Source organism: Ursus maritimus, unplaced genomic scaffold (genome assembly GCF_017311325.1).
Source record: "Ursus maritimus isolate PB19 unplaced genomic scaffold, ASM1731132v1 scaffold_10, whole genome shotgun sequence".
NCBI classification, from domain to species: Eukaryota; Metazoa; Chordata; class Mammalia; order Carnivora; family Ursidae; genus Ursus; species Ursus maritimus.
The window spans coordinates 7,308,190-7,328,230 of NW_024423344.1; the positions used below are offsets into that span (position 1 = coordinate 7,308,190).

At 38.7% G+C, this 20,041-nt stretch overlaps 1 protein-coding gene across 4 annotated transcripts in view; it reads left to right on the forward strand.

Annotated features, from left to right (window-relative positions):
• Positions 1 to 20,041, forward strand: part of WASF3 (WASP family member 3) — a 122,805-nt gene that overhangs the window by 25,467 nt on the left and 77,297 nt on the right. The window contains exon 1 of one of the 4 annotated variants that reach the window (XM_008692165.2): positions 5,842 to 5,974. The exons of 2 other annotated variants lie outside the window; for them this stretch is intronic. The gene's annotated coding sequence lies outside the window, so the exon portion shown is untranslated. Of the gene's footprint in view, positions 1 to 5,841; positions 5,975 to 11,949; positions 12,582 to 20,041 lie in introns of those variants that run through there. One more of the 4 variants, XM_008692164.2, reaches the window with a different exon arrangement.

The window sequence follows — 20,041 nt, forward strand, 5'->3', positions numbered from 1 at the left end:
GCATTAAACATGGGGGTGCATGTTTCCCTTTGAATTAGTGTTTTTGTATTTTGGAGGTAAATACCTAGTATTGCAATTGCTGGATCATAGGGTAGTTCTACTTTTAACTTTCTGAGGAACCTCCATACTGTGTTCCACAGTGGCTGCACCAGTTTACATTCCCACCAACAGTGCAAGTGGGTTACCCTTTCTCTACATCCTCGCTAACACTTATTGTTTCTTGCATTTTTGATTTTAGCCATTCTGATCAGTGTGAGGTGATATCTCATTGTAGTTTTGATTTGCGTTCCTCAGACGATGAGTGATGTTGAGCATCTTTTCATGTGTCTGTTGGCCATCTGTAAGTCTTCTTTGGCAAAAAGTCTGTTTACATCTTCTGCCCATTTTTTAATTGGATTGTTTTTGGGGGGTATTGAGTTGTATCAGTTCTTTATATATTTTGGGTTTTAATCCTCTATTAGATATGTCATTTGCAAATATCTTTCCCCATTCAATAGGTTGCCTTTTGGTTTTGTTGATTGCTTCTTCCACTGTGCAGAAGTGCTTTATTTTGATGTAGTCCCAGTAGTTTATTTTTGCTTTTATTTTCCTTGTCCCAGGAGACATAGCAAGAAAATGTTGCTATGGCCAGTGTTAGAGAACTTACTGTCTGTGCTCTCTTCAAGGGTTTTTATGGTTTCAGGTCTCACATTTAGGTCTTTAATCCATTTTGAGTTTATTTTTATGTGTGGTGGAAGAAAGTGGTCCAGTTTCATTCTTTTGCATGTGGCTGTCCAGTTTTCCTAACACCATTTGTTGTAGAGACTTTTTTCCCATTGTATATTCATTCCTCTTTTGTAGAAGATTAATTGGCCATGTAATTGTGGTTTTATTTCTAGGTTTTCTGTTTTATTCCATTGATCTATGTGTCTGTTTTTGTGCCAGTACCATACTGTTTTAATTAAGACTGCTTTGTAATATAACTTGAAATCCAGAATTATGATATCTCCAGTTTCGTTTTTCTTTCTCAAGATTGCTTTGGCTGTTTGAGGTCTTTTGTGATTCCATACACATTTTAGCATTGTTTGTTCTAGTTCTGTGAAAAATGCTGTTGGTGTTTTGACAGGAATTGCATCAAATGTGTAGATTGCTTTGAGTAGTATAGACATTTTAACAATAGTTGTTCTTCCAACAGTTTGGACTATCTTTAAATTACATTTCTGTATTACATTTACACGTAAGTATCCCCTTTCCTCTTCTTAAAGCCTTGGCAGTCTTTTGAAGCAACTCTAGCTTTGTTGTAGTTTGCTTTTGTGATTAGGAGGGTCCATAAAAACCAGTTCTGTCTCTTCATATAGATAGATAGTAATAGGAGTTGACACTTGTGTAACCTGGAAAGATTTGGAGTGCAGAAGCCAGCAGGCTTACCAGAGATTTGATGTGCTCCAAAAGGTCCTGAAAACTCAGTTCAGTAAAGTACATTTTGGGCTCAGTGCATTGAATCTGTGACCTCCTGTAAGATACTGCCATTTTTGCTTAATGTTTACTTAAACCTCTAACTTTTAAGAGGTACCCTTGGTGCTCTCCTACCATCTCCACTTCCTCCCCAAAAGACACTTACTTGGTTTGGCAGGATTATGGAGATTCAGCAAACATTATAACAAAGGCACTTCCTTCTAGGTGCCTCTTTCTCTGGCATCATAGATTACTTAGTTGTAAGGGGCCAATAAATTAGAACGCTTTTTTTTTTTTCCTACTGCTTTTTCTTGAGGGCTAATAGTTTCTGCTAGAATGCAAATGGCACATTTCAGAATTTTACAGGTCTTTTCTATGAAAAATCCCTGACTGTGGCAAATGAGAATGTTTTATTAATTCCTGGGAAATACTTGCTAAGAGTACTTCTCTAGAGTGCTTATTTGTAGAGTAAAAGTGTGACTTTAATTTCCATTACTATGCAGTGAACATAATTTTTATGAAACAGTAATAGAATCTGGAATTAACACTATATGGCCTCTGTTCACCTATTCTGTATTTGATACATTTAATGCAGTTTATTGAGAGTTCTGGTTGCTAACCAGTGGAATTATTCATTATAGCAGTTTATTAAGGACAGCTCATTGGAGTTGACTTATAATTTCATTCATTTTTTTTCATAATTAACCAGGTAAAAGGATGACTTATTTTGAGTTCAATAATTTTTTTAAAAGATTTTATTTATTTATTAGAGAAAGAGACAGATTGAGAGCAAGCATAAGCAGGGGGAGCAGCAGGCAAAGGGAGAGGCAGGCTCCCCACTGAGCAAGGGGACAGATGCGGGACTCCATCCCAGGATGTTGGGATCATGACCTGAGCCGAAGGCAGATGCTTAACTGAGTGAGCCTCCCAGATGCCCAGTTCAATCATTTTTTTAAATTAAAATAAGGAACTTGTAAAATATTCGTAGTTTTATGTTCAGTTATGTAGAGCACATTCACCGGCAGCAAAGAGATGGGATAATTATTCAGGAATTTCAGTTGCTAGTATTTGTGTGTTGAAGGTACATAGGGGAATAAGAGGTTTTGTAATCTCTTTGCAAAGTCAGTATTGCCTTGTAGACTGACCTTACAGAAAGTCGTAACCGCTTCAGAGTCTTTTAAGTGGAAAAAATGAAAACAGTTATTACTCCTTTGGTAGTTGTGATAGCTCATGCTAAACGGCCAAGAGAGTGGAGGAATGCCACCGTTCCATGCTCCTGGTAAAGACAGTAGTGTAGTGGCAAACTCCCTCCAGATTGGAGCCTCCATCGTACAACCCATAGTATAATTCTCCCAAGCAGTAGTTTGGGAAGCAAAGAAGGAAGAAAAGCTTTCAAACAAATGGACTGAAGTGAGCTATTGTGTAATTATAATAAGTAATATGTCTAGGTCAAAAAGGAAGAATGAATTGATAAGAACTTGAAGAAATAACAGATATGGATAAAGGGGAGAAAAGTGCATGGAAATAAAAATAACATGGTTTCTGGATCAAGGTGATATGTTAACTAATGATCTGAATTTTTTTTAAACATTTCATTTATTTATTTGTCAGAGAGAGAGAGAGAGGACGAGCAGGGGGAGCAGCAGGCAGAGGGAAGAAGCAGGCTCCCTGCTGAGCAAGGAGCCCTATATGGTACTGGATCCCAGGACCCTGTGATCATGACCTGAGCTGAAGGCAGATGCTTAACCCACTGAGCCACCCAGGCGTCCCAAGAAAGAGAATCTTAAGTAGGCTCCAGGCTCAGCGTGTAGCCCGACTTGGAGCTTGATCTCACGACCCTGAGATCATGACCTGAGCTGAAATCAAGAGCCAGACACTTAACTGACTGAGCCACCCAGGTGCCCCTAATGATCTCAATTTAAATAACAGCTGTTTACACACCCCTGCAGGTGGAGTACCTCACTTAGCTGATACGCTATTACAGTAGTGCCTTTAGGTTTTGAGCTGAGTCACTTAGGTATACGTATAACTAGTTTTAAAAAAAATCACATGGTTAGTTATGACTTGCTTATAGTAATAAGTTAGATAAGTGTAATTTTGCTTCATTCAGGCAGTCATCTGGGGAGATTTGCAATTGAAGCATAACATATGTTACTGCTGTTGGTAAGCAGATACCAACAGATACCCTTTCCCCATCGTTTGACTAATAAGCTAGTTTCTGGGAGGCAGAAGACTAGCTCTTTATCATCTTGGAGTTTGGCATAATACATTACATACCGTAGATGCTCAGTAATCTCTGTTGATGCTGTAAATTTGGTAAGCATTCACTGCTGAACCTGCATGTTGCCAGTCTGGCCATATACCCCAGAGCAAGCTTATTCTGGGGAAACTATTAACCTCTTCGTCTCTTTACTCTGTGTATGTTTTGTTGAAATTCAACTGTGTTCCCAAAATGCATAGTGAAGGACATTGCCTAATTGTATGTCTGGTAGTTTCTAACGTGAGTGGAGGTAATAAGTTGTGGGTCGTGCTGTAGAAGCCTCATGTCATAGGCCTAGACAACGTTTGAGGTTGTTACCATGCATTTGGTAGGATTTGATTTTTTTGTTGTTTTAAAACTTCTAGTGATTTGGGATTGAATGAAATACAGAAACAGTGCTGTACTTGCTTGGCATAGAACCTGAGTTGTGTGCTGGTTGGGTTTGTAGTGCTTGGAGGGGACTTCATTTAATGCCTAATCTTGACTTTGTTCATGAAATTTTCTGTAATGAAGTAATATTTTATGTTTTCAAGTAGTTTCATGTTTGACTTGTATTGTTTTTCAGTCATGCTTTGAAACACCTTGTCCACTACAAGATTATTAGAAAAATATCCATCTGTGTTTCTTCTAGTTCTATAGTGGTTTCATTTTATATATTTTTGCTCCATTTAGAACTTCATGCAATATAAGGCGTGAGGTAAGGACTCAATCTCGGATTTTTTTCTCCTCTGCCAACAGGGTACTCAGTTGTTGATACAATAGCATTTAATGAATAATTCTTACCCCAGTGATTTGAAATGCCTCATCCATTTTATACTGAGTTCTTCAATATGTTTTAGTCAGTTTGTGTACTTTCTAATCTGTCTGGTTATTAAGTTGATTTCCTCAGAGATCAGCACCATGCTGTTTTAATTATTGTAGCCTTATAACATTTCAGTATTTGATAGGGATGCTCCCTACTCTTTAGTCTTCTTTTTCAGAATTGCCTTGTTTCTCTTTGCTTGGTTTTCCATAAGAACTTTAAAATCACCTTGTCTAGTCCCTGAAGGAATTATTGGGGGTGCCTAAAAGAAAACCTTCCTCTATGATGAATGACCCCAGATTCTTGGGGGTGCCTAAAAGAAAACCTTCCTCTATGATGAATGACCCCAGATTCTTAGAGCCCCATCTGTATTGTAAGTCTGGAGACTTGGTTTTAGACCTAGTTCTGACACTAACTGGCTCTGTAATAAAACATAGATTTATGTTTTACAGTTCTGCCGATATTTGCAGGTGCTTTTATTTTTTTTATTTTTTTATTTTTTATTTTTTTAAAGATTTTATTTATTTATTCGACAGAGAGAGAGACAGCCAGCGAGAGAGGGAAACAAGCATGGGGAGTGGGGGAGGAAGAAGCAGGCTCATAGCAGAGGAGCCTGATGTGGGGCTCGATCCCAGAACGCCGGGATCACGCCCTGAGCCGAAGGCAGACGCTTAACCGCTGTGCCACCCAGGCGCCCCTGCAGGTGCTTTTAAAGAATTACCGTGTACTTGCAGTTTTTTTTCCCTTTACTTCTCAATCAGTAGATACAACTATTATAAGAATCCTCAGTTTTTTTTTTTTTTTTTTTTTTTTTTTTTTTTTTTTAGTATTACAGAGGGGTCCCTTATACTTTCAAAAGTTGGAAACGATTGAGAGTTCTCTTAGCTCTTTTCTGTTCTGAAATTCAGTTCTAAATAATAAAAGGTGGTATATCATCAATCCAATCAAGGATTGAATTTTAATCTTTGTAGCCACTGAAAGGGCTACTCTACCAAGAGAAGCTGCAGAAATGTTTCTTGGCAAGATCATTTGTCTGTTTCTTTCTTTTCCTCTGTAAGCAGTTGGTGTTTTGAAAGGAAGCATATTGTCTGATTTTTCAAAGTTCTCTAAAAACAGGGTGGAGGAGTGCGTTATTTTCAAAGCCTGCAACATGATTGCATCTTAAGCAGAATTAAGTGCTTTGAAAGCTTGAATTTGTGTTGTCATAGTTGAGCATTATGATTGGAATAACAATGTATGTATCTTCTTGCCTTTCTGAGTGTTAATTGTTAGGTCCTGCCAGAGCCTCTGGTCAGAATGATTGGTTTATGAGAAAAGACAATTAAAGCCATGATAATTTTTAAAAGTCAAACTTTACATTTTGAAGGATGAGTCACATCTATAATTTGTATAATTCTATAACAGATTGGAAAATAATGAAACAAATGATGAGCGAAAACTGGCCTTCATCTGTTGGTAAATGGCAGTCACCACTAAAAGTAAGTTTTTAAAATGAATAGAGGACCATTTTTTTAAAAGATTTATTTATTATTTCAGAACAAGAGAGAGCACACATGTGCATGTGGTGTGGAGGGGTGGGGAAGAGGGGAAGGAGCAGGGGGGGAGAAAAAAGCTCAAGCAGACTCCTGGCTGAGCACGGAGCCCTGTGTGGGGCTTGATTTCAAGACCTGAGATCATGACCTGAGCGGAAATCAAGAGTCGAACGCTTAACCAACTGAGCCATCCCGGCACCCCAAGAGACGACAATTTTTTTGGCTCCTTTTGGAAAATTTCTTATAGGATTCATTGATTTAAAATTCCTAGTTAAAAAAAAAAAAACCCTAAAAAGATTTACCAGAAATCCTATAATTCTATAAAGAATAATATTCTGAAGTAGAGGGTGAGGTTTGGGATATGTTGACTCTAGTTATACTAGACTCAATCTAAGAAATGTAAATAATGTTCTTAAGAAGGAATGAATATGGTAATTAGATAAAATGATATAAATTACCACTATTGAAATTAGAAAGACTGGGGAGGGAGTTTAGGAAAACAAAAATATAAGCAGAAAATAATCTTAAGAGTGAAAGTTGGTTTATTGAATCCTCAAATGTTGTTTGTGTGCTAAATAGGAATAGAGTAAGTATCCCTGGAATGCGAGACTTCTTCAGATAAAGATCTTGAGTTAACATTTCCTTTCTTGAAGAGTTAGTGTGACTAGAATAAACCAGATTTGAAGACCCAGTTCCACATTCCTGGGAGGGAAACTGGCCCCTTTTGGGTAGTGCCTGTCTTGGTCCAGTCAGCTGTGGCCAGGAGATGGGGGTGGAGGGTCACAAAGTCGAGGGCTTCAAAGAATCATTAACCCTTTGTGTTTCTCCTAAAGCCAAACAGTACCTTACACCTGACTTCCAATTCAGTTGTCATCATAGATTGCATTTTGGGAAATACGTATTTTCCTCCTTGGAATCTAGTTGTGATCTTTTGGATTCTTTGCAGTCCTAAAAAGCTTAATTTACCATTTATACTCCCACCCATAGAGTGTGAGAGGCCATGTCTCCCCATCCTGGCAAACACTGGGGGTTTTCGTATTAATCTTTGCTGATCTAGTAAGTGACAATGGTGTAACACAGTGTTGGCTTTAATTTGCACTTCCTCAGTATCATGTAAGGTTGGGCATTTTTTCATGTCTGCTTTTCCATCAGCCATTGGGTGGACAGGTCCTAGTTCCCCGTTTTTGTTCCGCCAGATTGGTGGGCTGTGGGGAGTCTTTTGTTTCGTAGAGTATTACTTTGGAAAAAGTTTCAGTTTGTTCTGTCAGGCGTCAAATTAGCACTAAAAATGGTTCATCTCAGGACTGGCTTAGGTGGAGTGGAGTGGGCAGGTGTCAGCAGAGCATTAAAGGGAAGTGATCGCAGAGCAGGTTGTCATGGTGGAAACCGTCGTGATTGGTAGACAGCAAACTGTTACTGCAAATTGAGCTCAGCAGGGATCAAGGACTGTATGGTTTAGAAACGTACTTATGTAGGCAAGTGGCAACGTCCTATGAAGGCTTAGAAATTTGGGCCTGGTGCGGCATTGTCAATAGATGCATTTGTATGAGGGGTCTTGCTGTTTAACATTAGTTGAATGTTCACAATAAAATTGGTACCATGATACTACTTTCAGAGTGATTTTGCATATACCTAGTATTTAAACCTTTCCTTGTGTTATTTCTTCAAAGCACAACATAGCTGGGCAGATTGATACGTGTAGTTCTCTCGAAATTAAAAACCATTGTGTTAGTATAGGTTGGGTGGGGCGTAGGGTGTCCTCTACTTCTGAGAGAATGTTCGATCCCATGCTTTGGATTGTCTTGAACACAGATGAATAAACTCCCTTTGGCTGGATGTTTCTTTAGATTTTAATATTCATGAGCACTGTCATCATGCTTCTTACATTGAATTAAAGCCAAGGTAGGGTTGTCGAAGGCATTTTCGCATTTCTTTTGCATTACTTCCTTGACTGGCCTCTCTCCCTTCCTGGGTTTCTGCCAATGCAGATGATGGTTTGCTTCATTAGCTCTCAGTGTACAGGAGTGAATGGAAAACGTAAACATGCTTCGGTTCTTCTACGTCTAACTTTCCCCTTCCTCTTTACAACCAATTCCTTTGGGAAAGCTGAAACTGAAGACCCATGTCTGAATAGCATTTTAACAGTATTTCTCATTAATATGCTTTGTCAGTCTTCAATTTGCAAGAAAGGCACTGTCAGGATGTTCTTGGTTTGAAGCCTGGATGCTTTGATTTCCAGCCTGTTAATTTCTTATCTGTGACCCTCTGCTGAGAAGTGCCCTCCCTCCATTTAATCACACCCAGAAGAAAAGGTAAAACTTCTGATATCTTTTTTTAATTGTTGTGTGTTAATAAGATTGCCACCTCATCCTCTACATGAAGATGTAGTATGGTATTTACTTTTGCTTCAGTATTTTTTTTGAATTTTGACCTTTTTTATTTGAGAAAAAAATAAAGGAAGGCATAAAGTGGAAAATTGTTGATTATTCTCTTTAAATGTCTTTGCTCCTATAGATGTCATCTTTAAGAGTAGGTTTTAAACCAGAACTATCCCCTAGAAATTTACTCACAGAAAACAATCTGGCTGAGATTTTAAGTGCTGTGCAGCTCTACATGAGATCACTGGGTGAGGTCATCAAGGAAAAGGTCCAAATAAACACATCTAAAATCTGGTAATCTTGTAATTCTTTAGTTTCTCCTATATAAAAAGTAGGAATGAAACGCCGTACAAACTTCATTCTTTAAGCAACTAGTTATCGAATACCTACTATGTGCACGTACTGTTCTGTGCACTGGGGATAAATCTGTGAAGTAAATACTAAAAAAATCCCTATCCTCAGAGCTGACATTTTAGGCAGTAAAGGAGATAAATGAGTTAATTACACACATACACAGAGCGTATCAGAAGGTGATAGGTACTATGGAGAAAAAGAAATCATTAAAGAAGTTGCAGTTTTATGTTGGGGTTGGGTCAGAGAAGATGGTATTCAAATAGAGATTTGAAGGAGCCACGAGGGGTGTGGGGTGGGTGGGGAGGAACATTCCAGGAGAGGTCATAGCCAATGCAAAGGTCTTAGGGCTGGCTGCTCCCTTCTGTGTAGGGAGAGCTGGGAGGAGGCCAGAGCAAGGAGGTGGCCTGAAGTAGAAGGAGAGAGATAGGGACAGTGGTAAAGCGAAGGAAGGAGGCAGGGCCGGTAGCTCTTCCAGGTCATCGCAAGGGTTCTGGCTTTTATCTGAATGAGAGGAACAGCCATTAAAGGGTTTTGAATGGAGGCGAGATGTGATCTGACTTCCCTTTTGATGGAATTGGGAACAAAGCATAGAGGCAGGAGACCAGCCATGTGGACGTGTCAGGGTGAGAGCTGCCTGACAGCTCGAGTTAGGATGGAAACAGTTGAGGTGGGGGGAGCAGTCTGATTTGGATATATTTAGAAGGCAGAACCACCAGTAGGATTTCCTGATGGAGCCAGTGTGAGGTGTGTGAGGGAGAGAAGTTAAGGATGTACAGGGTTTTTGACCTGAGCATCTCCGAATGTGGAGCTGCCATGAACTGAGATGGGGCAGATTGCAGGTGGCAGTGAGGGTTCATTCCTGGGCAGGTTAAATTTGAGTGCCTGTTAGACCTCCATGTGAAGATGTTGAGGTCACTGTTAGGTATCCCCTTTCGAAGTTCAGGGGGGTGGTCTTGCCTGGAGATGTAGATTTGGGAGTTGTCAGTTGTGCATTTGGCACCAAAACTGTGAGACTGGATGAGACCTGGAAAGGCAGGAGTGTGGATAGTGGAGAGCAAAGTCCAGGGACTGTGTTATGGTTCTTTGGGTTGGGGAAGCTTTAGGAGCAGCTGGGTTTTGATTCCTGTAGCTCTTGGTTACTCCTTGACGTACTACGTCTCTACCTGGTTCACTGTTACATTTTAATCCCAGTGTACTCGGCTCTTACTTCAGGATGGATGTCTGGCTGGAGGACATATATTAGGTAGCAGTTCTCAAGGACGTGGGAGCAGAGAGGAAGTTGTTTTACTCTTTTGCTTTCCACATCAGACTGATTCTAGATTGTTCTGGGTTTTGCCTGATCTTTGTGCTGGTAAGCATTGCTGTATTATGGTTTTAATGGAGTTTATGATGTCACCAAACCTCTACAAAGTGCTTTATTTAACCAGTCTCTAATGAGATAATATCTCATTCTGACAATTGACGTTTTTGAAAACAAGTAGTTAATATTAATTTAAATCACATTTACATTTTGGAAATATTTCAGAATACTGGGAATATTTTTGTGGGTTTTTTTTTTTTTTTTGAGTGAATCCCAGCAGTTTCTTCATGGAATTATATACATGCTTTCTTATTTCTCTGTCTCTGATATAAAGACATTCTATCAATTACCTGCTGAAGGGTGATTTGATGAGGATAAATGTTCAGGTGTGTGTGTGTGTGTTTTAGATACAGAGAAAATACTTTCACAGGGTGCTTCTGTAATATGTTGTACAACTGTGTCATTATTTTTCATGCTTTTTTCCAGTTTAATCTTTTCACAAATTGCTTACAACAGTCTGACGCTTGCATTTTGGGAAGCGGTCCTTAAGTTTCAATAGCATTTTCAGTCTTGTTTCTAGGGCCAGTGGGATTTAAGTGAGTCCCTGCCGTACTGCCATGTAATACTGGTTCAGTGAGTGAATGAATGCACTTAGGTGAGTGTGTGTGTGTGTGTGTCTGTGGGGGTGGAGGCTTGTACTACAATGAAGATGGAAAATGGAAAAAATCCCGTCTTAGCTCGTAGATGGAAGGCTCACATGTGAGATTTTCTACCTTCCGCGTTACAGACGCGTTCATTTTGGCCCCGAGCAGCTCAGCAAAAGCATAGGCTTCCTTACACATGTTGCTTTCCTGTACTTCCTGAGTTTCCTGGTTCCAGAGTGGGAAAGTGAGAGTTTTTGTGGAAGTTGCACCTCCTAATGATGATGAAGGAGAAACCGTCGAGGGCCCGAGCACTTTGTGTTTACAATTACACCTTCATTTTTCTAGACCATTTACTAAGCCACCTTAAATTTGCTTTGTTTTAAATTTTTATTTTACATTATTTTTACTATTAGTCTTGAGGCTTATTTCTTTTAAGTCCAGATATTTTTATATAATTGATCATATTCTCATTATATCACCTGTTATGTTTTTCTTTTTAGCATTTATTTCATTTGAGATTCCCTTACAGGTTTATTTACGCTTTCTGGGTCACTTTCCAGTAGAATCCAAACTTTACAAACACAAGAAATTGTTTGTCTTTTACTGTGTTTTATGTCCAGGACCTGAGTAGTAGTACATAACAGGTATTCAGGAAATAGTCTTGTATCAATAAATACTGCAGATACTGTTTTGTATGCTTTTTTGTTCAGTGTCATAAGAATTTTATCCCATGATTAAAAAGTCTTCTGAAATGCTACCCAATACGTAATAATTTATTTTATAGATCTAGCATAATTTGCTCTAAATTGATTCTTTTGTTTGGCATATTTAATTTCTTCTCTGTTTTATTATTAGAAATAACATTGAGGGGCGCCTGGGTGGTGCAGTCGTTAAGCGTCTGCCTTCGGCTCAGGGCGTGATCCCGGCGTTCCGGGATCGAGCCCCACATCGGGCTCCTCCACTGTGAGTCTGCTTCTTCCTCTCCCACTCCCCCTGCTGTGTTCCCTCTCTCGCTGGCTGTCTATCTGTCACATAAATAAATAAAATCTTAAAAAAAAAAAAAGAAATAACATTGAAGGGAGAATATGTATAGATCTTTGCCCACATTTGTGTTTATTCCTTTAAGATATATCACTGAAAGAATTATTGGTTGAAATAATTTAAGTCTGAACATGTACTGACAACAAGTATAACAGTTCACACCCCCACTGGCGTTTAAAAGAGTCCCTTTCTTCTAGGATTTGATCTCCAATGCTGTTTCCTTCTCATTTTGTACTCGTCCCCTTTGGCAATCCACCTATTACTGCTTTTACAGCCAGTGCTGGTGATTGTGGCCTCTTACCCCAGGCTCGAACTCTGTATGTACTAGATACTGGAGATCCCCCTGTACCTCAAGTTCACATTCCCCAACAGTGTAATGATTATCTTTCCATTGAAATCTGCTCCCTACTGCTCTGCTCCCTTTTGAGATCAATGCAAGTAACATCTTTTCAGCACCCAAGTTGGAAATGTGGGCGTGATTCTCAGTCCTTCCCTTTTCTTCTTTATCCTTAACTAGTTGGTGCATGCCCATTTATTTCCATGCTCTTTTATCCTGTTTCAGTTTAAGCTTATTACCACCTCTTCCCTGGACTATTAGATTATTGTTCTAACCTCCTATGTCACTTTTCTCTAATGCATCGTCCTTACTGCCAGAGTTGTCTTCCTGAAAGGCCCATCTTCTATTGCTGTCCTAATTAAATTCCTTCAAACTCTCCTGATTGCTTACAGAGTGAAGTCTGAACTTCAGCAGAGATTGTGTGCTCTGCTTGCCCTCCCTGCAGTCTGCCCTTCATCATTTCCTGTAATGAGGTGTTTTCCTCCACCTTATTCTCCAGGTGTGTTGAACCCTTGGAGTTGCGCATTTGTGTCTTAACTCTTCTGTGCTTCAGTGGCTGGACTCTGCCTAGAATACTGTCCCTCACTTGTTCACTTAACATTCATTTGTAAATTCAGCTCCAAGAAGGCTTTCTTATTGTTTTGTAGTGACAACTTCCTTTTCTGTATGACTACAGGCGGTGTTTAAGCACTTCGATTGACAGAATCTTCAATATCTGTGTTGGTAATATTCATTTATAGGTTTGTAAGCTAGGCTGTGTGATTGCATATTATTTGTCCTTTATTCCATGGCACTGACCATAGGAACTATTGTAGAAAAGATATTTAACAAATATTAGTTGAATTAATGAAAATTTTTGAGTTGATGTCTTTTTGGTGTTCTTCCTTTCTTCTTCTGTCTGGTCCGGTTAGTATCATTTCCATTCAGTCTGAAGAACTTTAGCATCTTTTGTAGTCTGGATCTGTTTAGCTTTGGCTTATTGGAAGATGTCTTTAGTTTGTGTTCTTTTTATTTTTAAATAATTATAGTCTCACAGGAAATTTCAAAAAATTTACAGTCCCATGTACCCTCTCTCCAGCTTTCCCCAGGGGACATCTGGTATACCTGGTACTACAATATCAAAACCAGGTAATTGATATTAGTATATTACTGTTAACTAGGCTACCGACCTTATTCACTGTTCACTATATTTTCAGTTACATTGTGTGTAGGTGTAGGTCTGTACAATTTTATTATGTGTAGATTTGTCTCACCATTGGCGCAATCAAGATGTGGTACTGTTTCATCACTATGCAAGATCTTTCTGTGCATTTTCTTTGTAGTCTCATCTACCCTACCCCCTGGCCCCTATACCCTGTTCTCTTTGTCTGTAGTTGTGTTATTTTGAGAATGTTATATACATTGAATTATACCGTATGTAACATTTTGAGCCTTACCTTTTTCATTAAGCAAAATGCCCTTAGTAAAAAATGGGCAGAGGACCTGAATACACATTTTTCCAAAGAAGACATACAGATAGCCAACAGACACATGAAAAGATGCTCAACATCACTAACCATTAGGGAAATGCAAGTCAGAACCACAGTGAGATATCACCTCATACCTGTCAGAATGCTACTATCAGAAGGACAAGAAATAGCAAAAGGGAACCCTCATGCACTATTGGTGGGAAAGTAAATTTGGTGCAGCCACTATGGAAAACAGTATGGAGACTACTAAAAAAAATTGAAAATAGAACTACCATATGATGCAGCAATTCTGCTTCTGGGTATTTATCTGAAGAAAACGAAAGCACGAATTCAAAGAGATATATGCACCCCTGTGTACATTGCAGCATCATTTGCAATGGGAGCAACGTAAGAGTCTATCAGTAGATGAATGGATAAAAAAGAGTGCACCCCGTATATAAGAGATTGTTACTCAGCAAAAACATGGATGGACCTAGAATGTATTATGCTAAGTGAAATAAGACAGAGAATGACAAATACCTTGTGATTTCACTTGTATGTGGGATCAAAAAAATAAAAACAAGTAGACTGTAGATACAGAGAACAAACTGGTGGTTGCCAGAGGGGGGAGGGGGAGGGGAATTAAGAGGTACAGACTTCCATTTATAAAATAAGTAAGTCACAGAGATGAAGAGTACAGCATAAGAAATATAGCCAATGCTGTTGTAATAACTTTGGTGACAAGAGTAACTGTACTTATCCTGGTGATCATTTCATAATGCATATACATGTTGGATCACTATGTTGTACACTTGAAACTAATATAACTCTGTATGTTGGCTATACCTCAATTAAAAAAAAAAAGGTTTCACCAAACCCAAGATAATAAACTAATTAAGAGTGACCATATGGGTATGGCACTTTTTCTTAAGAAGATTTGATAAACAGTTCTGTCTTCACTGGAAATCATGTTCTGCAGCTGTGATTGAAGATAGGAATAAGAGGTGAAACGAATCATCTTCATTTTGCAAGATGGGCTCCATTTTAATTTACAGAAACAATTTTGAGTAAAGTCAAGTGAATAAAAATTTTGAAAAGTGAATTAAAAATAAACTGCAGGAGTAAGCAGATTCCCAGTTCAAGAAATACTAACAACTGAAAGTGACATCATTTTTCTGAATTCACTATATAATCCATAAATATTTGGGAAGTTAAATAGTAGTGTTAATATTTGTTATATTCCTGAATATCTACAGTAGTACTTATGCCCACCTAATAAAAAATTGAGCCAGAAATATACTCAGAATGTGCTTCTAGGAGCATGTTTGTGAGCCATTTATTATACAGTGTATCTCATGTCTTAGATCATAATAACGTTTTATTGCAAAAACAGAAACAGTCCAAAATACCCTTATGGCCCATTCAGATTGTTGTGTGTATCAGTAGTTCTTCCTTTTTATTGCTGAGTAGTAAACCATCGTGTGGATGCAGGATTTGTTCAACCATCCACCCAAATAACATTTGAGCTGTTCCTAGTACTTTTGTATCAAGAATAAAGCTGCTAAGTTTTAAATTCTCTGAATAAATAAATATCTATGAGTGTGATTACAGGGTCCAATGGCAAGTACATATTTAGTTTTGTAAGAACTTGCCAAACTGTTTTCCAGAGTAGTTGTACTCATTTTACATCCCCACCAGCAGCATATGAGTGATATGCATCCTTATCAGAACTTGGTATTATTACTATTTTTTATTTTAACTGTTCCAGTATGTATATCTCATTGTGGTTTTAGTTTGCATTTCCCTAGTGGCTAATGATGTTGACCATTGATGTTGGCTATTAATGTTAATAATGATTGCCATCTATGTCTCCTTTTTGATGAAATGTTTCTTTAGGTCTTTGGCTCATTTTATACTTGGATTGTTTGCTTTTTTTTTTTTTTAACTGCTGAGTATCTTGATTCTTTTATATATTTTAGATAGGAGGCCTTTGTTGCTTATTCAGTTTCCAAATATTTTCTTCCTTAACAGAGTTTTTGCAGCTCAAGAGTTTTATATTTTGGTGCTTTCGTTTTTGAAAGTTTTTTGCTGGATAAAAAACTCTGTGTGACTATTTGTTTTTTTCCCCTTTTTCAGCATTTTAAAAATGTCACTTCATTGCATTCCGATTTTCATTATTTTTGATAAAAATATCTTTCTTACATGTCTTATTGCTGTTCCCAATATTCAATATGGCTCTTTTCCTGTGGTGGCTTTGGATATTTTCTCTTTATCTTTAGTTTTCAGCAGTTTGGCTGTGATGTGCCTAGGTGTGGTTTTCTTTGTATTTATCCTCCTTGGAATTGAGTGAGCTTCTTGTTTCTGTAGGTTGATGTCCTTCAGCACAATCTAGGAAGTTCTCAGATGTTATTTTCTCAGATATTTCTTTGTCCCATTCTCTCTCTTCTCACCTTCCAGGACTCCCAGTTACACCTGTAGTTAAGCCATTTGATATTGTGACACAGATCTTGGAAAGTTTTATTGTTTGTTTGTTTTAAAATTATTGTTTTTTTCCCCCTCTTCAGATTTGCAGAACCTTCTGCTGTTTCCACTTTGCTGTTAAGCTCATTGTAGTAGTTATTTTGGAAGTTGTAATTTTTATTTCCAGCTTTTCTGTTCAGCTGTTCAGTTTCTGTTTTATTCTGCTGAAATCCTTCCCTGTTCATGTTCATCTGTTCATCTTTCCCACAAGATTCTGTAGTACATTTAACATAGTTATGTCTGCTGATTGCAACATCAGGGTTATATATGGGTTTGTAGAGATATAAATTGTATGACTATTTTTTTTTAATGAATCATGTTCTCCTCTTGTTCCATAATTTTATTGTGTACTGCTCATTATGTGTAACAAACAGTAATATCTCCCCCCCCCCCCCGCCCCGGAAAGGGCTTGTCCCTTTTTTGGTCATGCTGCTAATGTGGGGGAATGGGCTGGGCCTGGACTTCGCTGTAGCAAGAGTTAGATTCAGTTCATCATTATCTTCAAATATTTTGAGAATGGGATTAGGACTTTGTTTTCAGTAGAACTTCAGAATGATCCCAGTAAAACCTTGGAGATCTCTGTTTTAGAGCTAGACTTCCAACTTTCTAAACAATGAGGGAAATCTCTCTTACTTTTATAGCTTGTTCTAGTTTTGGGGACAGTAATGAGTTTTCTTTGCTTTACAGTCTGTGGCTTTCTTCTCCTCAAGAGATCTCTCTGCCCTACTGTTTTTTAACTTTTTTTTTTTTTTTTTTAAATGAGAGAGCGAGAGAGAGCAGAGGGACGGAGAGAGAGAATCTTAAGCAGGCTCCATGCCCAGTATGGAGCCCCACATGGGGATCAATCTCGCGACCCTGAGATCATGGCCTGAGCTGAAACCAAGAGTCAGACACTTAACCAGCTGAGCCACCCAGGCACCCCTGCCCTACTGTTTTTTTAGAGGAAGTTTCTCAGCTCTCTTTTCTTCCTGTGGCTCTGTGTCCAGGGAGATAGGGAGCCTGTGATAGGGAGTCTCTCAACTCTTATGTTCTATCTCTATGTGCACTGTCTATATGTATTTGGTAAAGACCCAAGTGAAAGAGTTGGCAGGTGAGTGTAGACTTGCCATGTGTTTGGGGCTCCTTGAGATTCTAACCCAACACTTCAGCTCATGTGTAGACATTAAAAGTTGGTTAACAGTTCAGCTGGTATTTTCTTACCCTTATTTATGGCAGATTCTTCTTCTTGTAACTCTGCTAGGGATGAAAACAGTTGTGGATCACCAGTCTCCTTGGAAGGCCTTGTGAATATCTGGTATTTACTTGGATTCATTTTCTTTCTGTTCTGAGGTTTTTTTTTAATGGGTCACTCTTTTTTTTTTTTGTCTTTTCTTTTCTTTTCTTTGGTTTTATAGCTTTATTCAGCTTATATTCATTGTTACGGAAATTTTACTAATTTTTTTCTTAGCTATAGGTATGTTTAACATTTTACTAATGAAGCATCAGTAGCTTCTGTATTAATTTCTGATCCGTAGGCAGTCTGTTTCCTTAAGCAGTGACCTTAAAAACCTTTCAATTATGTATTTCATAATAAGAAAATGAACCCAAAAGCCCAATATATGTACATCTTACAAATTACAGATAATATACTCGTTTATTGAATTGTTTTTTTTCACATTTTAAGATATTAAGCATTATAAGATTCTTAAATTTTTTTTTTTTAGAGATTTTATTTATTTATTTGACAGAGATAGAGACAGCCAGCAAGAGAGGGAACACAAGCAGGGGGAGTGGGAGAGGAAGAAGCAGGCTCATAGCAGAGAAGCCTGATGTGGGGCTCGATCCCATAACGCCGGGATCACGCCCTGAGCCGAAGGCAGACGCCTAACCGCTGTGCCACCCAGGCGCCCCATCTTAAAATTTTTTAAATTTAATATTCATCTGATACTGTTGATAGTGTATATAAGTGTATTTCAGTTCATTACTTTGATGACTTTGAAAAAAATTTAAATTAATTTCTTGTAGATTTGTTTAGATTATGACCGTATTTAATTCATCTAGCTGACAAGAGGGTCAACTTCACCATTTTCTTGTTAGCTTATTCTTGTATTATCAGTGTTTAATCCTTCTGTTGTTTAAGGAATCTCTTTTTTTAAAACTCCTCTTACATTTTGTGAGAACTAGTTTCATTGAAACTGGTTAAAATGGTTTGTAATGCCACTTGCCTTGGCCCCCCGAAACTGCAGAATGTTAAGCCTGCTGGTAGCTCTAAGAGCCAGGACCCTGCTTTCCTTATAGGATAATTTTATACTGTCGGGGAGGAAGACTTTCCTCTGCCCTTTGAGATCCTTCTAGATGGATTTAGAATCAAATTGGCATGAGTCAGATTAACAGGAGAAAAATCAAATCCAATAGCACACAGAAGGGGAATCCACACAGACAGGAAATTTCAAAGACAGTGAGGCAGTGCGAAGCTTCTGTGAGCTAAGGAGAGGGTAGGGCCTGAGGATACAAAGGGGAGGAAGGCCATTAGCAGGAAGGTGAGAAGAGATGTTTGGAAAAACAAAGATTTCCCTATTGTGCAGATCAGTTTCTTAGGTAAAGAGGAGTCTCTGTTAATAGCTCTCTTCCTGGTACAGGCTCTCCTTTCAAAGTAAATTTAGGCAGTTGAGGCGAAGGCAGAGAGCTTTCCCCCCATCTGCTAGGTTTTGATTACTTTTAAGTCAAAGTAATGTTCATGTCAAAGTGGCCCATCCTGGGGCAGCCTTCCCTTAGCTCCTATGATACGTTGTATGACACATGACTGCTGACCTGTTGTCCACAGAAAGACATGATGTCTTACATATGTTAACTGTGAGTAAAGTTTGATTTCCTTTCTCTCTCCCTATTCAGTCATTTTGTGTCTCCATTCCCCCCTGCCCATTGGTGCCCTGCACTTCGTGGATCATTGCCCTAAAGAACTAGAGCCGGTTATGTATTTTGGGAGCAGCTCCTCCTTTTAAATTCTCAGAGCTCTCATTGCCTTTGTGCAGACAACTCTCCTGTTGCTCCTGTTAGAGTAACTATTCCCCCCCCACATACACACCCCCCTCCTCTCCTTGCACCATCTAGAGCCCAGCAGGAGCCTATAGGAAGGACGCTTCCTTGGTAAGTCCTGGAGGGAGCCATCTCTGTAAGTTATAGAATGGAAGTTACAGTTATTCCACGAGATTCAATTCATTTAGACAGAGGAAGGCATCATCTACTATAAATGGACTGGGAGTTTAACCTTGCCTTTGCCACTTAGAAGCTTCTGGTAATGTTCAGTTTTACCTACTCTCTGAAGGGTACTCATTTGTTAATTGGGGTTTATAATACCTACCTCTGCCTGCTTGTGGGTCTCTAAGGATTAAGTGATGTACTGAATGAAGAAGTCCATAGAAGACTTCCCAGAGCTTGAATCGCTTACGTAGGATTGCTGTAGAAAGAGATTTGAAAGAGATTTACCTTTAATAGTGGAGTGCATAGTGGTGAGTGGGATGGAAATTTGATAGCTTTCCATTTCCTGAGTTTTTTCTTTACGGTGACATTCTTAATCTCAAATGAAAGGAGGTGGACAGTGGTTAAGAAGCATAGTCTCTGGAAGCAGAGACTTTTTAGGTTGGAATCTCAACCCGTTATGTATTGTGTGATCTTGGGCCAATCTCCTCTCTGTTGCCTGGTTTCCTCACCTGTAAAATGGGGATCATGCTACCACCTTCAGAGCGTCGTTATGAGGATCAAGTGAAAGATATAAATAAGCACGTAAAGCGCTTGAGCAGCGTGCCTGGCTTGGCCTTTCAGGCTCAGTAAATGTCAGCTAGCATGCTTCTTTTTTTTCCTTTCTAAATGCCCTTATGTGATACAATCCTGGTTAACATTTTAGCCCAGCAGAGAATTCATAATACAAATCCTGATGTTTTAAATAAGAAATCTCACAGTGTTTACTGGAGCTGGGATTTTCTTTGTTTTATTGGGTGGTTAGTATTGGAGG